This window comes from Symphalangus syndactylus, chromosome 8 (genome assembly GCF_028878055.3).
Source record: "Symphalangus syndactylus isolate Jambi chromosome 8, NHGRI_mSymSyn1-v2.1_pri, whole genome shotgun sequence".
Taxonomy (NCBI): Eukaryota; Metazoa; Chordata; class Mammalia; order Primates; family Hylobatidae; genus Symphalangus; species Symphalangus syndactylus.
The window spans coordinates 90,048,426-90,065,320 of NC_072430.2; the positions used below are offsets into that span (position 1 = coordinate 90,048,426).

Consider the following 16,895-nt stretch of genomic DNA (forward strand, 5'->3'; position numbering starts at 1 on the left):
AATTAGGGTGTGATGCTATCTCAATGTGGTTTTGATTTGCATTTCCCTGATTAGTGATGTTGAGCATTTTTTAAATATACCTGTTTGCCATTTGTATGTCTTCTTTTAAAAAGTGTCTATTCAGACCTTTTGTCAATTTTTAATCAAATTATTTGTGGGTTTTTTTTGCTATTGAGTTGTGTAAGTTATTCACATATTGTAGATATTAACTCCTTGTCAGATGAATAGTTTGAAAATATTTTCTGCCATTATGTAGGTTGTACTTCCACTCCGTTTATTGTTTCCTTTGCTGTGGATAAGCTTTTTAGTTTGATATAATCTCATTTATCTGTTTTTCCTATGGTTACTTGTGCTTTTGAGGCCTTATCCAACAAAAATCCTTATCCAGACCTACATCATGATGCATTACCCCTATATTTTCTTCCAGTACTTTCACAGTTTTGGGTCTTAATTGTAACTCTTGAATACATTTCAAGTTAACTTTTAAGTAGTGAGGGGTAGGAGTCTAGTCTCATTTTCCTATATGTGGTTATCAAGTTTTTCCAGCACCACTTATTTCCTTTATTGGTACATAATATTCTTACATATTTATAGGATACATACAAGTACGTTTTATATGAACAGAATGTGTAATGATCAAGTCAGGGTATTTGAGGTATCCATTACCTTGAGCATTTAGCAATTCTGTGTTGGTAACATTTTAAGTTCCTCTTGCTACATTGAAGTAAACAATACATTGTTGCTAACTACAGTCAATTCATTCTGCTATTGAACATGAGAGCTTACTTCCAGATTACTGTAAGTTTATACCCATTCACCAGCCTCTCTTCATCTCTCCCTCCCATCTGCACACCCTTCCCAGCCTACAGTATCTATCATTCTATTCACTATCCCCATGGGACCAAGTTTTTTAGCTCCCAAATGTGAGTAAGAACATGCAGAATTTTTTTTGTGCCTGGATTGTTTCACCTAACATAATAACCTCCAATTGGCATCCATTTTGTTGTAAATGACATGATTTCATTCTTTCTATTGTTGAGTAGTATTCTTTTGTGTATATATATAGTATATGTACATATGTATATATGTATATATGTATACATATACGTATATGTACATGTGTATATATGTATACATATGTGTATATGCATGTGTATACATATATGTATACACATATGTAGAAGCCTTTTAGTTTAATATAGACCTGTTTGTTAATTTTTGTTTTAGTTGTCTGTGCTTTTGAGGTCTTAGCCATAAAATCGTTGCCCAGACCATCAGTTTTATTCTCCGCATATGGATATCCAATGTTTCCAGCGCCACTTGTTGGAGAGAATGTGCTTTCCCCGTTCTTGGTGCCTTGCTGAAAAACAATTAACTATAACTATGTAGATTTATTCCTGGGTACTCTATTCTGTTCCCTCGGTCTGTGTTTCTATTTTCATACCAATACCATGCTGTTCTGGTTACTATAGCCTTGTTTTATATATATATATATATAAAATATGTGTGTGTGTGCGTGTGTGCACGTGCACATGCATGCACTTGTGTGAGTGCTTGTGTGTGTTTGAGACAAGATCTCACTCTGTCACAGAGGCTAGAGTACAGTGGCACAGTCTCAGCTCACTGTATCCTGGAGCTCCCAAGCTCAAGTGATCCACTTCAGCTTCTCAAGTAGCTGGGACTAAATGTGCATGCCACCACAAATGGCTAATTATTTTAATTTTTTTTGTAAAGAAGAGTTCCTACCATATTGCTTGATCACGAGCTCCTGGGCTCAAGCAATCCTGCCACTTTGGCTTCTCAAAGTGCTAGGATTATAGGCATGGGCCACCATGCCCAGACCCTTGTAATATATATTGAAGTCAAGTAGTGTGATGCTTCCAGCTTTGTTCACTTTGCTTATGATTAGTTTGACTATTCTGACTCTTTTTTGGTTTCATATGAATTTTATGGTTTTTCTATTTTGTGAAAAATAACATTGAAACTATGTAGAGATTTCATTCTATATATATATATATATATATATATATATATATATATTGCTTTCGGTAGTATGGCTATTATAATGATATTAATTCTTCTGATCTATGAGCATGAAAATTTTTTTCATTTGTTTGTGTCCTCTCCAATTTCTTTCATCAATGTTTTGTGGTTTTTCTTGTAGTGAGCTTTTACTCCCTTGGTTAAATGATTTCCCAAGTGTTTTTCTGTAGCTATTGTAAATTGAATTCCTTCTTAATTTCTTTATTGATACATAGAAATGTTATTGATTTCTGTATGTTGATTTCATATTCTGAAACTTTACCAAATTTGCTTATCAGCTCTAAGAGATTTTGGTGGGATCCTTTTCCAAATTTCAAATCATGTCATCTACAAAAGCACACAATTTGACTTTCTTCTTTCCAATTTGGTTGTCTTTTATTTTTTTTTTTCTTGCATGATTATTCTGGATAGGACTTCCAGTACTATGTTGAATAAGAGTGGTGAAAGTAGGCACCTTGTCTTGTTCCAGTTCTTAGAAGAAAAGCTTTCAACTTCTCCCCATTCAGTATAATGCTGTTTGGTTTGTCACATATGGCCTTTAATATGTTGACTATGACTAGTTTGTGGAGAGTATTTATCATGAAGGGATGTTAAATTTTATCACTTTTTTCTGCATCTGTTGAGATAATCATATGGTGTTTGACCTTATTTTATTTATGGGATGTATCATGTTTATTGATTTGCCTATGGTAAACCATTCTTGCATCCCTGGGATAAGTGCCACTTTATCATGGTGTATAGTCTTTTTGATGCACTGCTAAATTCAGATTGCTAGTATTTCATTGAGAATTTTTGCATCTATGTGTATCAGGGATAGTCACCTGTAGTTTTTGTTGTTGTCATTGTTGCGTGCTTATCTGCGTTTGTTATTAAGGTTATGCTAGACTTGTAGAATGAGTTAGGAAGTATTTCCTCCTCTTCAATTTTATTGGAACAGTTTGCAGAAGATTTTTAATGGTTCTTTCTTATATGTTTTGTAGGATTATGCAGTGAATTCATCAGATCCTATACTTTTCCTTGTTGGGAGACTTTTTTTTACAGATTCAGTCTTGTTACTTATTATTGGTATGTTTATGTTTCCTATTTCTTTTTTATTCAATCTTGGTAGGTTGTACATTTCCAGAAATTATTGCCTCTGGATTTTCAGTTCATTAGCATATAGTTTTTTACATAGCATATAGCCTCTGATTCATAGCCTCATACCTAGCATTTAGTCTCTGATAATCTTTTGTAATTCCGTGGTATCAGTTGTAACATCTTTTTCGAGCTCTGATTTTGTTTATTTGGGTGCTCTCTCTTTTTTTCTTTGTTAGTCTAGGAGGGAATTTATCAGTTGTGTTTATATTTTCAAAGAACTAACTTCTCATTTCCTTGAAGCTTTGTATTGTTTTCTAGTCTATATTTCATTTAGGTCTGTTCTGATCTTTACAGTTTCTTTCCTTTTGATAATTTTAGGTTTTATGTATTCTCACTCTTCTAGTTCTTTTAGGGGCATCATAAAATTGTTTATTTGAAATATTTCTACTTTTTTGCTGTAGTATTTGTTGCTATAAACTTCCACTTTAGTATTGCTTTTGCTGTATTCTACAGGTTTTGATCTGTTGTGGTTTAATCTCATTTGTGTCGACTGTTTTTTTTCAAATTTTTATCTTAATTTCTCCATTGACCCAATGGTCATTCAGGAACATATTGTTTAATTTCTATGTATTAGTTTTTGTAAGTTATTCTTGGTATTTATTTCCAGTTCATCTTATTGTGGTTTGAGAAAATACTTAGGATACTTGATATGATTTTGATTTCTAACAATTTGTTGAGACTTGTTTTGTGGCCTAATATATGGTTTATCCTTGAGAATGTTCCATGTGCTGACAAGAAGAATGTGTATTCTGCAACTGCTGAATATAATGTTGTATACATTTCTGTTAGGTTCACTTGGTCTAAAGTCCAGTTTCAATCCAATGTTTCCGTGTTGATTTTCTATCTAGGTGATCTGTCTAGTGCTATGAGTTGGGTATTGAAATCCCCCATTATTATTGTATTGTATCTCTATCTTTAAATTTAGTAATATTTGCTTTTTGAATCTCCATGCTCCATGCTGAATGCATATACATCAAATATATTTAGAATTCTCATATCCTCTTGCTAGATTAATCCCTGTAACATTATATAACAACCTTCTTTGTCTTTTTTTTTTTTTTAACTGTTTTTGGCTTCAATATGTTTTATCAGATATAAGCTTCCCTACTTATGCTCACTTGTGGTTTCCGCTTGTGTGGAATATCTTTTTACATCCCTTTACTTCCTTTTTTTTTTTTTTTTTTGAGACGGAGTCTCGCTTTGTCACCCAGGTTGTAGTGCAGTGACGCGATCTCGGCTCACTGCAACTTCCGCCTCCTGGGTTCATGCCATTCTCCTGCCTCAGCCTCCCAAGTAGCTGGGACTACAGGCGCCCACCACCATGCCTGACTAATTTTTTGCATTTTTTTAGTAGAGACGGGGTTTCACCGTGTTAGCCAGGATGGTCTTGATCTCCTGACCTCCTGATCCACCTGCCTCATCCTCCCAAAGCGCTGGGATTACAGGCGTGAGCCACTGTGCCTGGCCTATATCCTTTTACTTTCAATCTATAAGTATCTTTATGGGTAAAGTGCATTTATTGTATGCAGCACATACTTGAATCATGTTTTTTAATTCATTCAGTCTCTATCTTCTAAATGGAGAATTTAATCCATTTACATTCAAAGTTATTACTGATATTATTGATATAACAGGTTTTGTTCCTGTCATATTGTTAATTGTTTTTTGGTTGTTTCATGTATTCTTCGTTCCTTTTTCTGCCATTGTTCGTCATTGTGCTTTGGTAGTTTTCTCTGTAGTACCATTTGAATCCTCTCTTTCTCCTTTGTGTGTATGCTTTACCATTGAGTTTTATACCTTTGTGTGGTTTCATTATCATATTGCTGTTCTTTCAGTTCTGGGTTTCTTGAGTATTTCTCACAGGACTGACCTAGTGTTGACGAATTCTCTCAGCTTTTGCATGTCTGGGAAAGAATTTATTTCTTCTTTATTTATGAAAGCTAATTTTGATGCCTTCAAAAACCTGGGCTGGCAGGTTTTTATTTTATTTCAGCACTTTGAATATATTATTCCATTCTCTACTGGCCTGTAAGATTTCTGCTAAGTAATTTTCCATTAGTCTAATGCAAGTTTCTTTATAGACATTATACAGTTTCAGTTTTTAAAATTCTCCCTTTGCCTTTGACTTTAGACAGTTTGACTATAATGTGCCAAGGAGAAGACCTTTTTGCATTATATCTGCTTGGTGATCTCAGAGCCTTCTCTATTGTGATGTCTAAATATTTGGCTCAACTTAGGAAGTTTCCATCTATTATTTGTTAAATAGGTTTTCTAACCTTTTCCTTTTCTTTTTGCTCTTTGGAACTGCAACAGTACAAAAATTTGGTTGCTTTATGGTGTCCCATATATCACGAAGGCTTTATTCATTTTTAAAATTCTTTTATATTTGTCTGTCTTCAAGTTATGAGATTCTTAATTCTATTTGATCTAGTCTATTGGTGAAGCCTTTAAATGTATTTATTTGCATTTATTCAATAAATTCTTTAGTTCCTGAATTTTTGTTTGGTTCTTTTTATGATATCTATCTTTTTAGTTAATTTATTATTATATCCTGAATTGTTTTTTCAATTTATTTGAATTGTTTTTCAAAATTCTCTTGAATCTCCCTGAACTTCTTTAGAATCAATAATTTAAACTATTTTTCCCAGAATGTGTTAATTTCTTTTTGATTGGGATCTATTGCTGGAGAATTATTGTATCCCTTAGGATGTGTCATATTTTCTTGCTTTTTAATATTTCCTGTGTCCTTGCATTAATATCTTTACATCTGGTGTGTCAGTCACTTCGTCCAATATTTTGAATTTGTTTTCATAAAAGCTGTTGAGAAACTGTGAGAGATTTTGATAATATTAAGACCAGGGAAGCAGGAATATTTCTTCTTCTCCTTTACCAAACACAATAAAGACCTTTGGTCTTTCTCAATTTGAAGGAGCTTCTAGCCACTTCTCTACATAGGCAGAAAGAGATCACCTTGTAGAAATATATCTTTGGTTTTTTGAGACTTTAGAGAAACTCATTTTAGTTTATACAAATTAAATATAGTAATAAACACTTTTAGAGAAAAAATGGTTTCGACGTGGCATGACTGCACTACACCTTGTTTTTAATATTCAGAGATCTGGAAAGTATGGATCAATTTATTTAACTAGAGGTCTCTTTGGTGGTAGAGACCCAACTTTCTCTCCCTAAATTTCAAAATTCTGGAAATTTGTCAGCTGAATCCGAGTATCCCTGATCAAGGGACATTACAAGCTAAATGTTATTAATTGGCTGACCATGAGAGGAGAGTCAGGATCGATTACCTGAGCCTAACAAAAGGACATAAAGTTTCTTCCACAAATGATGTTGTTTGGGGAAAATGACATGTGGACCTTGGAGTTTTGGGTTAGGGAATTATAATGGTGTAAGTAGCAATCTCTATTATCTGCTATTGGTTCCACTTCTCTGATGGAACCCTAAGTGACACATAATTCAGCATTGAGAATGATTCCAGAAAAAGACTCTTAAGGATGAGTTCTCTAAATTGATTCTATGATTTATGAGATGATGTCTTAGTCCACTTTGTGCTAATGTAACAAAAAATATCATAAATTGGGTAGTTTATAAAGAAAAGGAATTGCTTTCTCACAGTTCTGGATCCTGAAAAGTCCAAGATAAAGGTACTGACAGGTTCAGTTATTTGGTGAGGGCTTTACTTTCTGGATGGGGGACACTGTGTCCTCATGTGGAAAGTGGAAGGGCAAGAGACTGAACACTGTGTGAAGCTTCTTTAGTAGAGGCTTTAATCACATATGTGAGGGAGAAGCTCTTATGGCTCAATTACCTCTTAAAGGTTCCACCTCAATACTATCTCACTAGCAACACATTAATTTTGGAGAGGACATATTCAAACCATAGAACATGAGCTCTCTAATATGATTTGATATAAAAACATTGACTTTGCTTCCAATGGTAAAGAAAGCACTGACAGTACATGGCATGCAGTGGCAAAACAGTTACTCAAATTTTCATGCTAAGATGCTTCTATAAAGGCAAGGCTCTGGGTGATGATGCGTTTGCCCTCACAGAATATTACAGTTAAAATAAGGAGAATTATATGGTTGTTTGTTTAGTTGAATCTAACTGCACTGGAATGCTTAAGGAAAGACAACGATAAGCTTGTTACTTTAAATTCCTAGCTCAAGGCCTTACATAAGAGACACGAAAGCTTTTATGAATGACCTGGAGAAAAAGAGCTCTCTTCCTGAAGCCACAGGACCAATATTTCTAAAAATCAAAGTTTAATCTTTTGGGTGGCTAACCACAAGCACGATGAACTCTTAAACATGTTAGGCTCTCTTTTATTAAAGTTAGGACATTGATTAGGAAGAAATGAGATTCTAACAATTAGAATGGAAACAAATTCCAATGAATATTGGAAATGCGAAGCAGGCTGAGAGGACTGCTCAACTGTGAATATGTGCCACATTTCATGCAAAAGTAACCATGACTTAAAAGAGCCTAAAAGGTAGAATTCAGAGCCATGGAGATTTATTCCCAGGCCTTGAGACTATTTAAGAAACTCTCAACAGTAGTCCACTTGAATTTCAGGAAATCTATGGACCAGTGACTCACTTGAGCTTCCTAGTTTTAGGGTTTTTAATAGGAGTGTCTACAGTGGTTATCCTGTGTCTATCCCACCATTGTATGGCAGGTGTGTGGCAGGGAAACAGATAGTTTATACCTTCAATTTCACAGGTCAAGATAAACTGTGTTCAAATAGTTGTACTTAAGACATTACACCTGAGAAGCCTTATCAACACCTGGACCTCATTTAAAGAATAAGATTTTGGAGTTTGTGCTGATGCTATAGTAAAATGAGACTTTAAGTGGCCTTGGAAATGAGGCAGTATATCTCAAATGTAAGAGGGGTGTGAATCATTGGGAGTTACAGGGGACCCTGTAGAAGGCAGCCTCTGAGATGAACCCAAATCATCTCTACCTGTTGGTATCCAGGCTTGTATATAATCCCCTTGTCTTGTGTGTGGGCTGAATTCAGTGACTCATTTCCAGTGAAAATGATAAGTGTTAGTGAAGATGTAAAGAAATTGTAATTCATTAGACACTATTAGGTGTAATGTAAACTGGTTTAGATAACATAGAAAATGGTATAGATATTTTCCAAAAAAAATTGAAAATAGAACTACCTTATGATCATGAAATTCTACTTCTGATTGTATATATGTGAAATAATTGAAATCAGAATCTTGGAGAGATATCTGCACCCCCTTGTTAATTGCACCATCATTCACAATAGCCAAGATATGGAAACAATTCAAATATCCATTGAAAGATAAATAAAGAAAATGTTGTAAACATACAGTGGAATATTATTCAGCCTTAAAAAAGTAAATTCTACTGTTTGAGACAACATGAATGGACCTAGAAGATATAACGCTAAGTTAAATAAGCCAGTCACAGAAGGGCAAATGCTGCATAATCCCACGTATATGAGGTATCTAAAGTAGTCATATTCATACAAGCAGAAAATAGAATACTGGTTGTTAGCAGATGGGGGAGGAGGAAATGGGAAATTGTTGTTAAATGGATGTAAAGTTTCAGTTATGCAAGACAAATAAGGTATAGAAATATGTTGTACAGCATGGTAACTATAATTAACAATACAGTATTGTGCACTTTAAAATATGTTGAGGGGATAGGTCTCGTGTTAAGGTATTCTTATCACACACACACACATACACACACACACACGGAGACACATACAAGAAAACACAACAGAACACAAAGAAATTTCTGGAAGTAATGGGTATGTTTAGTACCTTGATTGTGGGGATGATATCAGGGGTATATACATATGTTCAAACTCATCAAAATGTATACATTAAATATTTGCAAATTTTGTAGATCATTTCAATAAAGCATTCTTAAAAATACATCAGAAGTAATATTACTTCTGAGATTAGGTCATATGTCTGAGGCACACTCTTCCTCAATTTGTCTTAGATCATTTGCTCTGGGTGAAGCCAGCTACCATGTTGTGAGGTGTCCTACAGAAAGGTCCATGGAGCCAACAGCAACAGTGAGTTGACATTGTCAGTCCAACAGCCCACACGAAACTGATGTCTGCCAAAAATCTTGCAAGTGACTTTGGAAGCAAATTCTGCCCTAGCCAAGCCTTTAGAGGAGAATTCGGGCCCAGCTCACAGCTTGACTACACAGTTACAAGACCTTGAGCCAATACCAGCCATCTAAGCTGCTCTCAAATTTATGATCTACAGGATTTCTAAGATAATAAATGTTTGCAGTTTTAAGTTGCTAAATATTGGAGTAATTTGCAACAATATATAATTAATATAGTACTTCTAAAATGAATAAACAAAATTATAAGAGATATAGACTGTGTTTCTGATGGCAGTATCCCAAATTTTCTTACAAAGCAACTGAAAACTTCAGTAGTTTCCAAATACATGGGTTCTATATCCATGGATTCAAACAACCATATATTAAAAATTTTTTGGCTGGATGCGGTGGCTCACACCTGTAGTCCCAAAACTTTGGGAGGCCATGGTGGGCGGATCATAAGGTCAGGAGTTCGAGACCAGCCTGGCCAACATGGTGAAACCCCGTCTCTACTAAAGATACAAAAAATTAGCTGGGCGTGGTAGCATGCCTGTAATCCCAGACACTCAGAAGGCTGAGGCAGGAGAATCGTTTGAACCAGAAGGCAGACGTTGCAATGAGCAAAGATGATGCCATTGCACTCCAGCCTGGGCAACGGGACAAGACTCTGTCTCAAAAAAAAAAAAAAAGGCCGGGCATGGTGGCTCACGCCTGTAATCCCAGCACTTTGGGAGGCTGAGGCGGGCAGATCATGAGGTCTAAGAACAAGATCATCCTGGCCAACATGGTGAAACCCCATCTCTTCTAAAAATACAAAAAATTAGCCAGGTGTGGTGGCGCATGCCTGTAGTCCCAGCTACTTGGGAGGCTGGGGCAGGAGAATCCTTAAACTGAGAGGCGGAGGTTGCAGTGAGCTAGACTCTGTCGCAAAAAAAGACCAAAAAAAATGTAATTGTGTTTATAGTGACCACACACAGACTTTTTTCCTTGTCATTATTCCCTAAAAATTACAACTATTTATATAGCATTTACATTGGATTAGGTATTATAAGTAATCTAGAGATAGTTTAAAGTATACAGGAGGATGTGCACAGGATATATGCAAACACTAAAATATTTTATATGAGGAACTTGAGCATCCGTGGACTTGGATATCTGTGCGAGGTTCTGAAATGAATTCCCCACAGATGCCAAGGGACTACTACAAATCTAGGAGACTTTTCAAGGGATGGGTATATTTTCTGGGCTAGTTTCGATTTCATACCTCTTTCACTATTACAGATTCTATTTTGAGGATCCAACATTCCTTTATTTCTTTATACCCCAAATACTAGAATTTAACTTCATTGTTTCAAAGTCTTTACTATTAAGTTCTTAGCCTTTGTATATTCAATGCTGCAAGTACATCTTAACCACTGAATCTTTATCAGTTGATTTTCAATTCAGGGTCTCCTTCTAATGTTTTCTACAAAGTGCCAGCTCTCTGCTTTAGTTGTGGCCCTTGAGAATGTTTATGAGTTTGGCCCTACGGGTCCTTCTGTAACTAATCAGGCTGCCTTGAATTCATATTTTTCAGTTAGCCATGTCACCTCTGCATACTGAGTCAAATGTGAGGATGTTTATTTTAAAATTCTTACTCTTATTACAAGGAGTAGTAGAAGGCATGCAATCTTATACAGCTATGGAATAGCTCTTTTACCAAAAATTTATTTGTGGTGAGTCTACCTCCAACTTATTGTCCCAATTTATACCTATTGTCCAAACATAATGTTAGTACATTTTTTCACTCTGGGAAGTATTCAGAAATAAATATTACAGTTTTGACAAATCCCTTTTGTAACTAAAATTGCCCAATCTGGAGAAGCAGTGTTGGATTGTAATAAAGAATGCAAACTTTGTGAAAACTGGAATTGAAATCCTAACACTACCTTTTTCAGCTTTTTGCTCTTGGTCAAGTTACCTGATCTTTACTTTGAAAATACATGAGAAAAAAATAGTAAGAATTCATAGGCTTGTTATTAGTATTCAATAGGTTACTATACATAAAGTCCTGAGAAAATTGCCTCTCATAGAGTGATTACTCAATAGATATGAATATTGTAATGGGTAATTTTATAAGTAAACTGGATTGGCCATGAAGTACCTAGATATTTGTTCAAACATTATTCTGGGTATTTTTGTGAGTATGTTTTTGGATAACATTAACATTTAAATTGGCATACTGAGTAAAGTACATTGCCCTCCCCAAGGTAAGTGGGCCTCATCCAATCAATTGAAGGCCTGAATAGTGAGAAAAAGCTGATCTCTAAGTAACAGAGAATTTCTTCTGCCTGACTGCCTTTAAACTGATATTTCAGCTTTTTCCTGCCTTCAAAATTGAACTGCAACATTGGCAATTCCTGGGTCTTGAGGCTGCAGGTCTTTAGGCTAGAATCACACCATCAGCAATTCTGAGACTCCACCTTGCTGACTCTCCCTGCAGATCTTAGGACTTGTCGGTCTCCATAATCCTGTGAGCCAACTCCTTATAATAAACAAGTATACATGCACACATCCTTAGTTTGTTTATCTGGAGAGCCCTGAATTATAGAAGTATTAAAGAGGCTATAACAAAAGTGCTTAATAACAATCACGTATGCTAGAGAAGAGGGATACATTCTTCAACTTTTCCACCTGTAACTTTCTTAGAAAAGGAGATTTCACACTGATCCTGAGCAAATCTATTAACAAAATATTCTGTAGGGAATGTGACACATTAGCTTAGCATTAAAAATATGGAATATTATCATTTAGGATTTGAGTTCTCAAACTTTTGATAATTATTCTGATGAGGATCATGATGATAATTATTATGGTTATGGAAATCAAAGCAATTGTTATAGACATCATTTACTTTAATACAAAGCTACTATGATTTGAATTCAGCTGTAAGGTATAGAACACTAAAAAGTCAGAGAAAATATGTGATTCTTAGCATCAAAATACAAGTTATTCAACATAAAACAATAAAGCACAATTTAATCTGTCAGAATAGCGAAGTGTTTCCTTTTTCAAGTAACTACTGGTTTTGAATAGCGTTATGTTAAATAGCTGGTTTCTTAGGTTTCAAGCAGCTATAATCTTAGAACTAATTTAACTTAAAAAAAATAAACACTTGTCCAAGCCAAGAGCTAACATCAAATTTAATGTTGAAAAACTAAAAGCTATGTCTAAGATCAACAACAAAATAAAGATGCTCAATCTCATCACTTCTATTTAACATAGTACTAGAAGTCCTAGCCAGAGCAATTAGTCAATAGAAAGAAGTATAAGGCATCCCATTTAGAAAGAAGGTAGTGCAATTGTAGCTGTTTGCAGATGATATGATTTTATATATAAAAAGCCCTAAAGACTCCACAAAAAACTGTTAGAACTAATAAAAAAGTTCAGTAAAGTTGCAGGATACAAAACAACATATAAGTAGTGTTTTTATATACTAAAAATGAACTTTCTAAAAAAGAAATTTTAAAAAAATTATATAGTAGCTAGAGAAATAAAATAAAGAGTATTTTAAAGCATTACAGCATGGTGACTATAGTTAATAATATTGTATTGTATACTTGAAATTTTCTAATAAAGTAGATCTTAAGTGTTTCACTACACACATGCACACAAAAGGTAACTATGTCAGGTGATGAATATGTTAATTAGCTTGATTGTGTACACATCCATCTAAATTATCCTGTTGTACACCTGAAACATATACAATTTTTGTTTGTCAGTTATACCTCAATAAGTCTGGAGGAACAAAACTTGCCTAGGAAAATGATCAGAAATGCACACTAAAAAAAAACACAAACAAAAATTACTTTTGCCTTATTTAAAAGGTGAATAATTGAGATAACAGAAATTACTCCAGTTATATTATACTACTTTAATAGAATATTTGTGCACATGCCAAAATTAAGTTTATTAAAAATTACTAATGGCATGTCAAAATAATTTTAATTGACAAAAAATCAGGGTGCAATACAATGGCAACCAGATTTAAAATATTCTAGAAATAGAAAATGTAGCATACTATAATTTTTACTTTTGAGTAAGAAGATCATAGTTTTTAAAAATGATAGTCCCAGCTACTCGGGAGGCTGAGGCAGGAGAATGGCATGAACCCAGGAGGCGGAGCTTGCAGTGAGCTGAGATCGCGTCACTGCACTCCAGCCTGGGGACAGAGGGAGACTACGTCTCAAAAAAAAAATTATATTCTTTAAAATTTTAAAATATATTTTCTCTAATTTCCACCAATAAGCATAATACTTCAATTATATGGGGAAGATGAGAACCAACAAATAGAAATAAATGAAGTATTTACTGAACAAAAATAAAAATGGTCTTTGCCATGGTGATCTTTTTTTTCAACCTTACATATCATATTTGTAGTGAGAACACTTAAAATCTCTTAGCAGTTTTCAAGTATAGAATGCGTTGTTATTGACTATAGTCACCACATTGTACAACAGAGCTCTTGAACTAATCCCTTCTGTCTAGATAAAATTTGGTACCCTTTGACCAATATTTCCCCAATCCCTCCATTACCCCCAACCCCTGGTAGCCATCATCCTACTCTCTGCTTCTGAATTTGATTTTTTTCAGATTGCACATATAAGTGAGATCATGCAATATTTATTTTTCTGTGCATGACTTATTTCACTTAACATAGTGTCCTCCAGATTTATTCGTGTTGTCACAAATGACAGAATTTCCCCCTCTTTTAAGGCTGAAGAGTATTTCATTGCATATGTATACCACATTTTCTTTATTCATTTATCTGTTGATGGACACTTAGGTTGATTCCATTTCTTGGCTATTGTTAATAATGTTGCAATAAACATGGGAGTACAGATAACTATTTAATATACTGATTTCATATCCTTTGAATATATAGCCAGTAATGGGATTGTTAGATCATACAGTAATTTTATTTTTAATTGTTTGAGGAATCTCCATATGTTTTCTCTAATGACTATACTAATTTACATTCCCAGGCATGTTGATTTTAAAGCACGATAGGGCTTAAGGAAGTCTCTTGAATTATTTTGACATGTGAGTCAGGATCAGCTGTCACTTTGAATCCCAATTTTTTAGACAATGTAAGCTTCAAACTTTCAAGAACAAAGTAGGTACCTCAGTTGGAAATGCAGAAATCACCCGCCTTCTGGGTTGATCTTGCTGGGAGCTGCAGACCAAAGCTGTTCCTATTCCGCCATCTTGCCAGCCGCCTCAAAGTATGAATGTATATCTGTTACACAAAAGCATCCATACTGTGAACACTGGGAGAATATGACTGATTGAGTATAGCAAAGTCTTAAAGTATTGTAAGTCTATTATTTCATAATCTCCATATTAATGAAGCCATTTCACTGAATTTTAAGATTTTAATTGTTTTTCCTAAATATAAATTAATAGGAGTACAAATTCTAACATTTTCAACCACTATATTGCTCTAAGTGAAAGTCCCCATTAAAATCACCTACAAAGAATAACCATAGTTAATTTTTAATTATAGTTATAGTTAGTTAATTAAAAATTAACTACAGCTAATTTTTTAAATATATATGTTTTTCTAGGCATCCATGACTGTCCTCTGTCTCTGTTAGTTTATATTATTTGGTCATACTATAAAAAGTATAAAATGACTTTTCCACCATATATATGTATACACATATTTCCACTATATATATATATATATATACACACACACACATACACACACAATTTCTATATCTATCTAAAATTTTGTAAAATAGTCAATAGCATAGACTTGTTAATCATAAACACAGCATTCAAATTCTACCACATATTGGCTGTGTCACTTGGAGCAGAATTATGTAAACCCCTCAAAAGTCCAATTTTCTAATATATGAACTGCAGATAATATTGTCTGAGTCACATGATTCTAATAAAAATTCAAGGCAATAATACACATAAAGCCTTTAGCACATTACCTAAGAGATGAATGTTAAATATCTTAAGTTGCTTTTGAGTTGTTGGTATTATTATTATTATTCCATATTTTATAACAAAATATTATTTTATATGTATAATTTTCTTCCTTCCCTTACTATTGTAATTTCTGTCACTACAAATATATAATAGATAAACATGCCTATGCAAATATTTCTCTAGGATTATCTCTTGTAAGCGAAATTGTAAGTTTCATTTATTTATTTATTTATTTATTCATTAGAGACAGGATGTCACTCGGTTGCCCAAGTTGCCCAGGTTGATCTCAAACTCCTGGACTCATGTGATCCTCCCACCTCAGCCACCCAAAGTCCTAGGATTATACACATGAGCCACTGAGCCCAGCCAAAATTATGGGTTTTAAATTTTTTCATCTTACTATTTTTAAGTAGTTTTGGATGATTTATATTCCCTAAAACAACATGAAAGCTATTGGAATACTTCTTTTTTACACATACTAAACAGTGAATATTTTCTGGAGTTTTTATTATTTTGCCAAAAAAAGAGGCATTTTTTTCTTTCTCTTTATTTTCCAGATCTTTATGTATTTCAGTTGATATCACTTCATCTATTCATCTATTTTTTTCTTTTCTTTTAAAGACAGGGTCTCATTACGTCACTCAGACTGGAGTACAGTGGTGTGATCATAGCTCACTGCAGCCTGAAACTCCTGGGATCAAAGGGTCCTCTCATCTCAGCCTCCAGATTAGCTGAAATTATAGGTGTGCACCACCATGCCCAGCTAATTTTTAATTTTTTTTTGTAGAGACAGGGTCTTTCTGTGTTGCCCAGGCTGCTCTCGCACTCCTGGACTCAAGCAATTCTTCCTCCTCTGCCTCTGAGAGTAACCACACCCCGCCCATCTATTTCTTAATATGTGTGTATTTGATATTTGAATGTGATGTCATATAACAGAGAACTCACAGCACAGTGAAATAAACAAGTGAGGAATTTAGAGGTTGATTTATTTTCCATAAAAATCAGGAGATAGATAGCTTTATGCATCAAGTTTCCCCTTCAGGTAGAATGATATTTTACATATATATGTATATATAATGATAGGTTTTATATATATATATAAAATACAGATAGGTTCTATATATATATCTACACACACACTCACATATATATATGCATACACACACACACACACACACACACACACATATCTATATATAGAACCTATCTGATAAAAGTGAAGCTTTCCCCAAATGGCCAACATTTCTGCTTATGCCTGATGGACAAGAACTATCATAAGGCCATCATATATATACACATATATATGATGACACCACTGTACTCCAGTCTGAGTGATGTAATGAGACCCTGTCTTTAAAAGAAAAGAAAAAAATAGATGAATAGATGAAGTGATATCAACTGAAATACATAAAGATCTGGAAAATAAAGAGAAAGAAAAAAATGCCTCTTTTTTTGGCAAAATAATATATACACATATATATGTGTATACACACACACACACACACACATATATATATATAGAACCTATCTGATAAAAGTGAAGCTTTCCCCAAATGGCCAACATTTCTGCTTATGCCTGATGGACAAGAACTATCATAAGGCCATCCCTACTT

At 34.2% G+C, this 16,895-nt stretch overlaps 1 long non-coding RNA gene across 1 annotated transcript in view; it reads right to left on the reverse strand.

Moving 5' to 3' along the window:
• LOC129488145 (uncharacterized) overlaps nt 1-16,895 on the reverse strand; it is a 521,486-nt gene that overhangs the window by 441,460 nt on the left and 63,131 nt on the right. The window contains exon 4 of the long non-coding RNA XR_010122386.1: nt 14,464-14,578. This is a non-coding gene — a long non-coding RNA (uncharacterized lncRNA). The remainder of the gene's footprint in view (nt 1-14,463; nt 14,579-16,895) is intronic.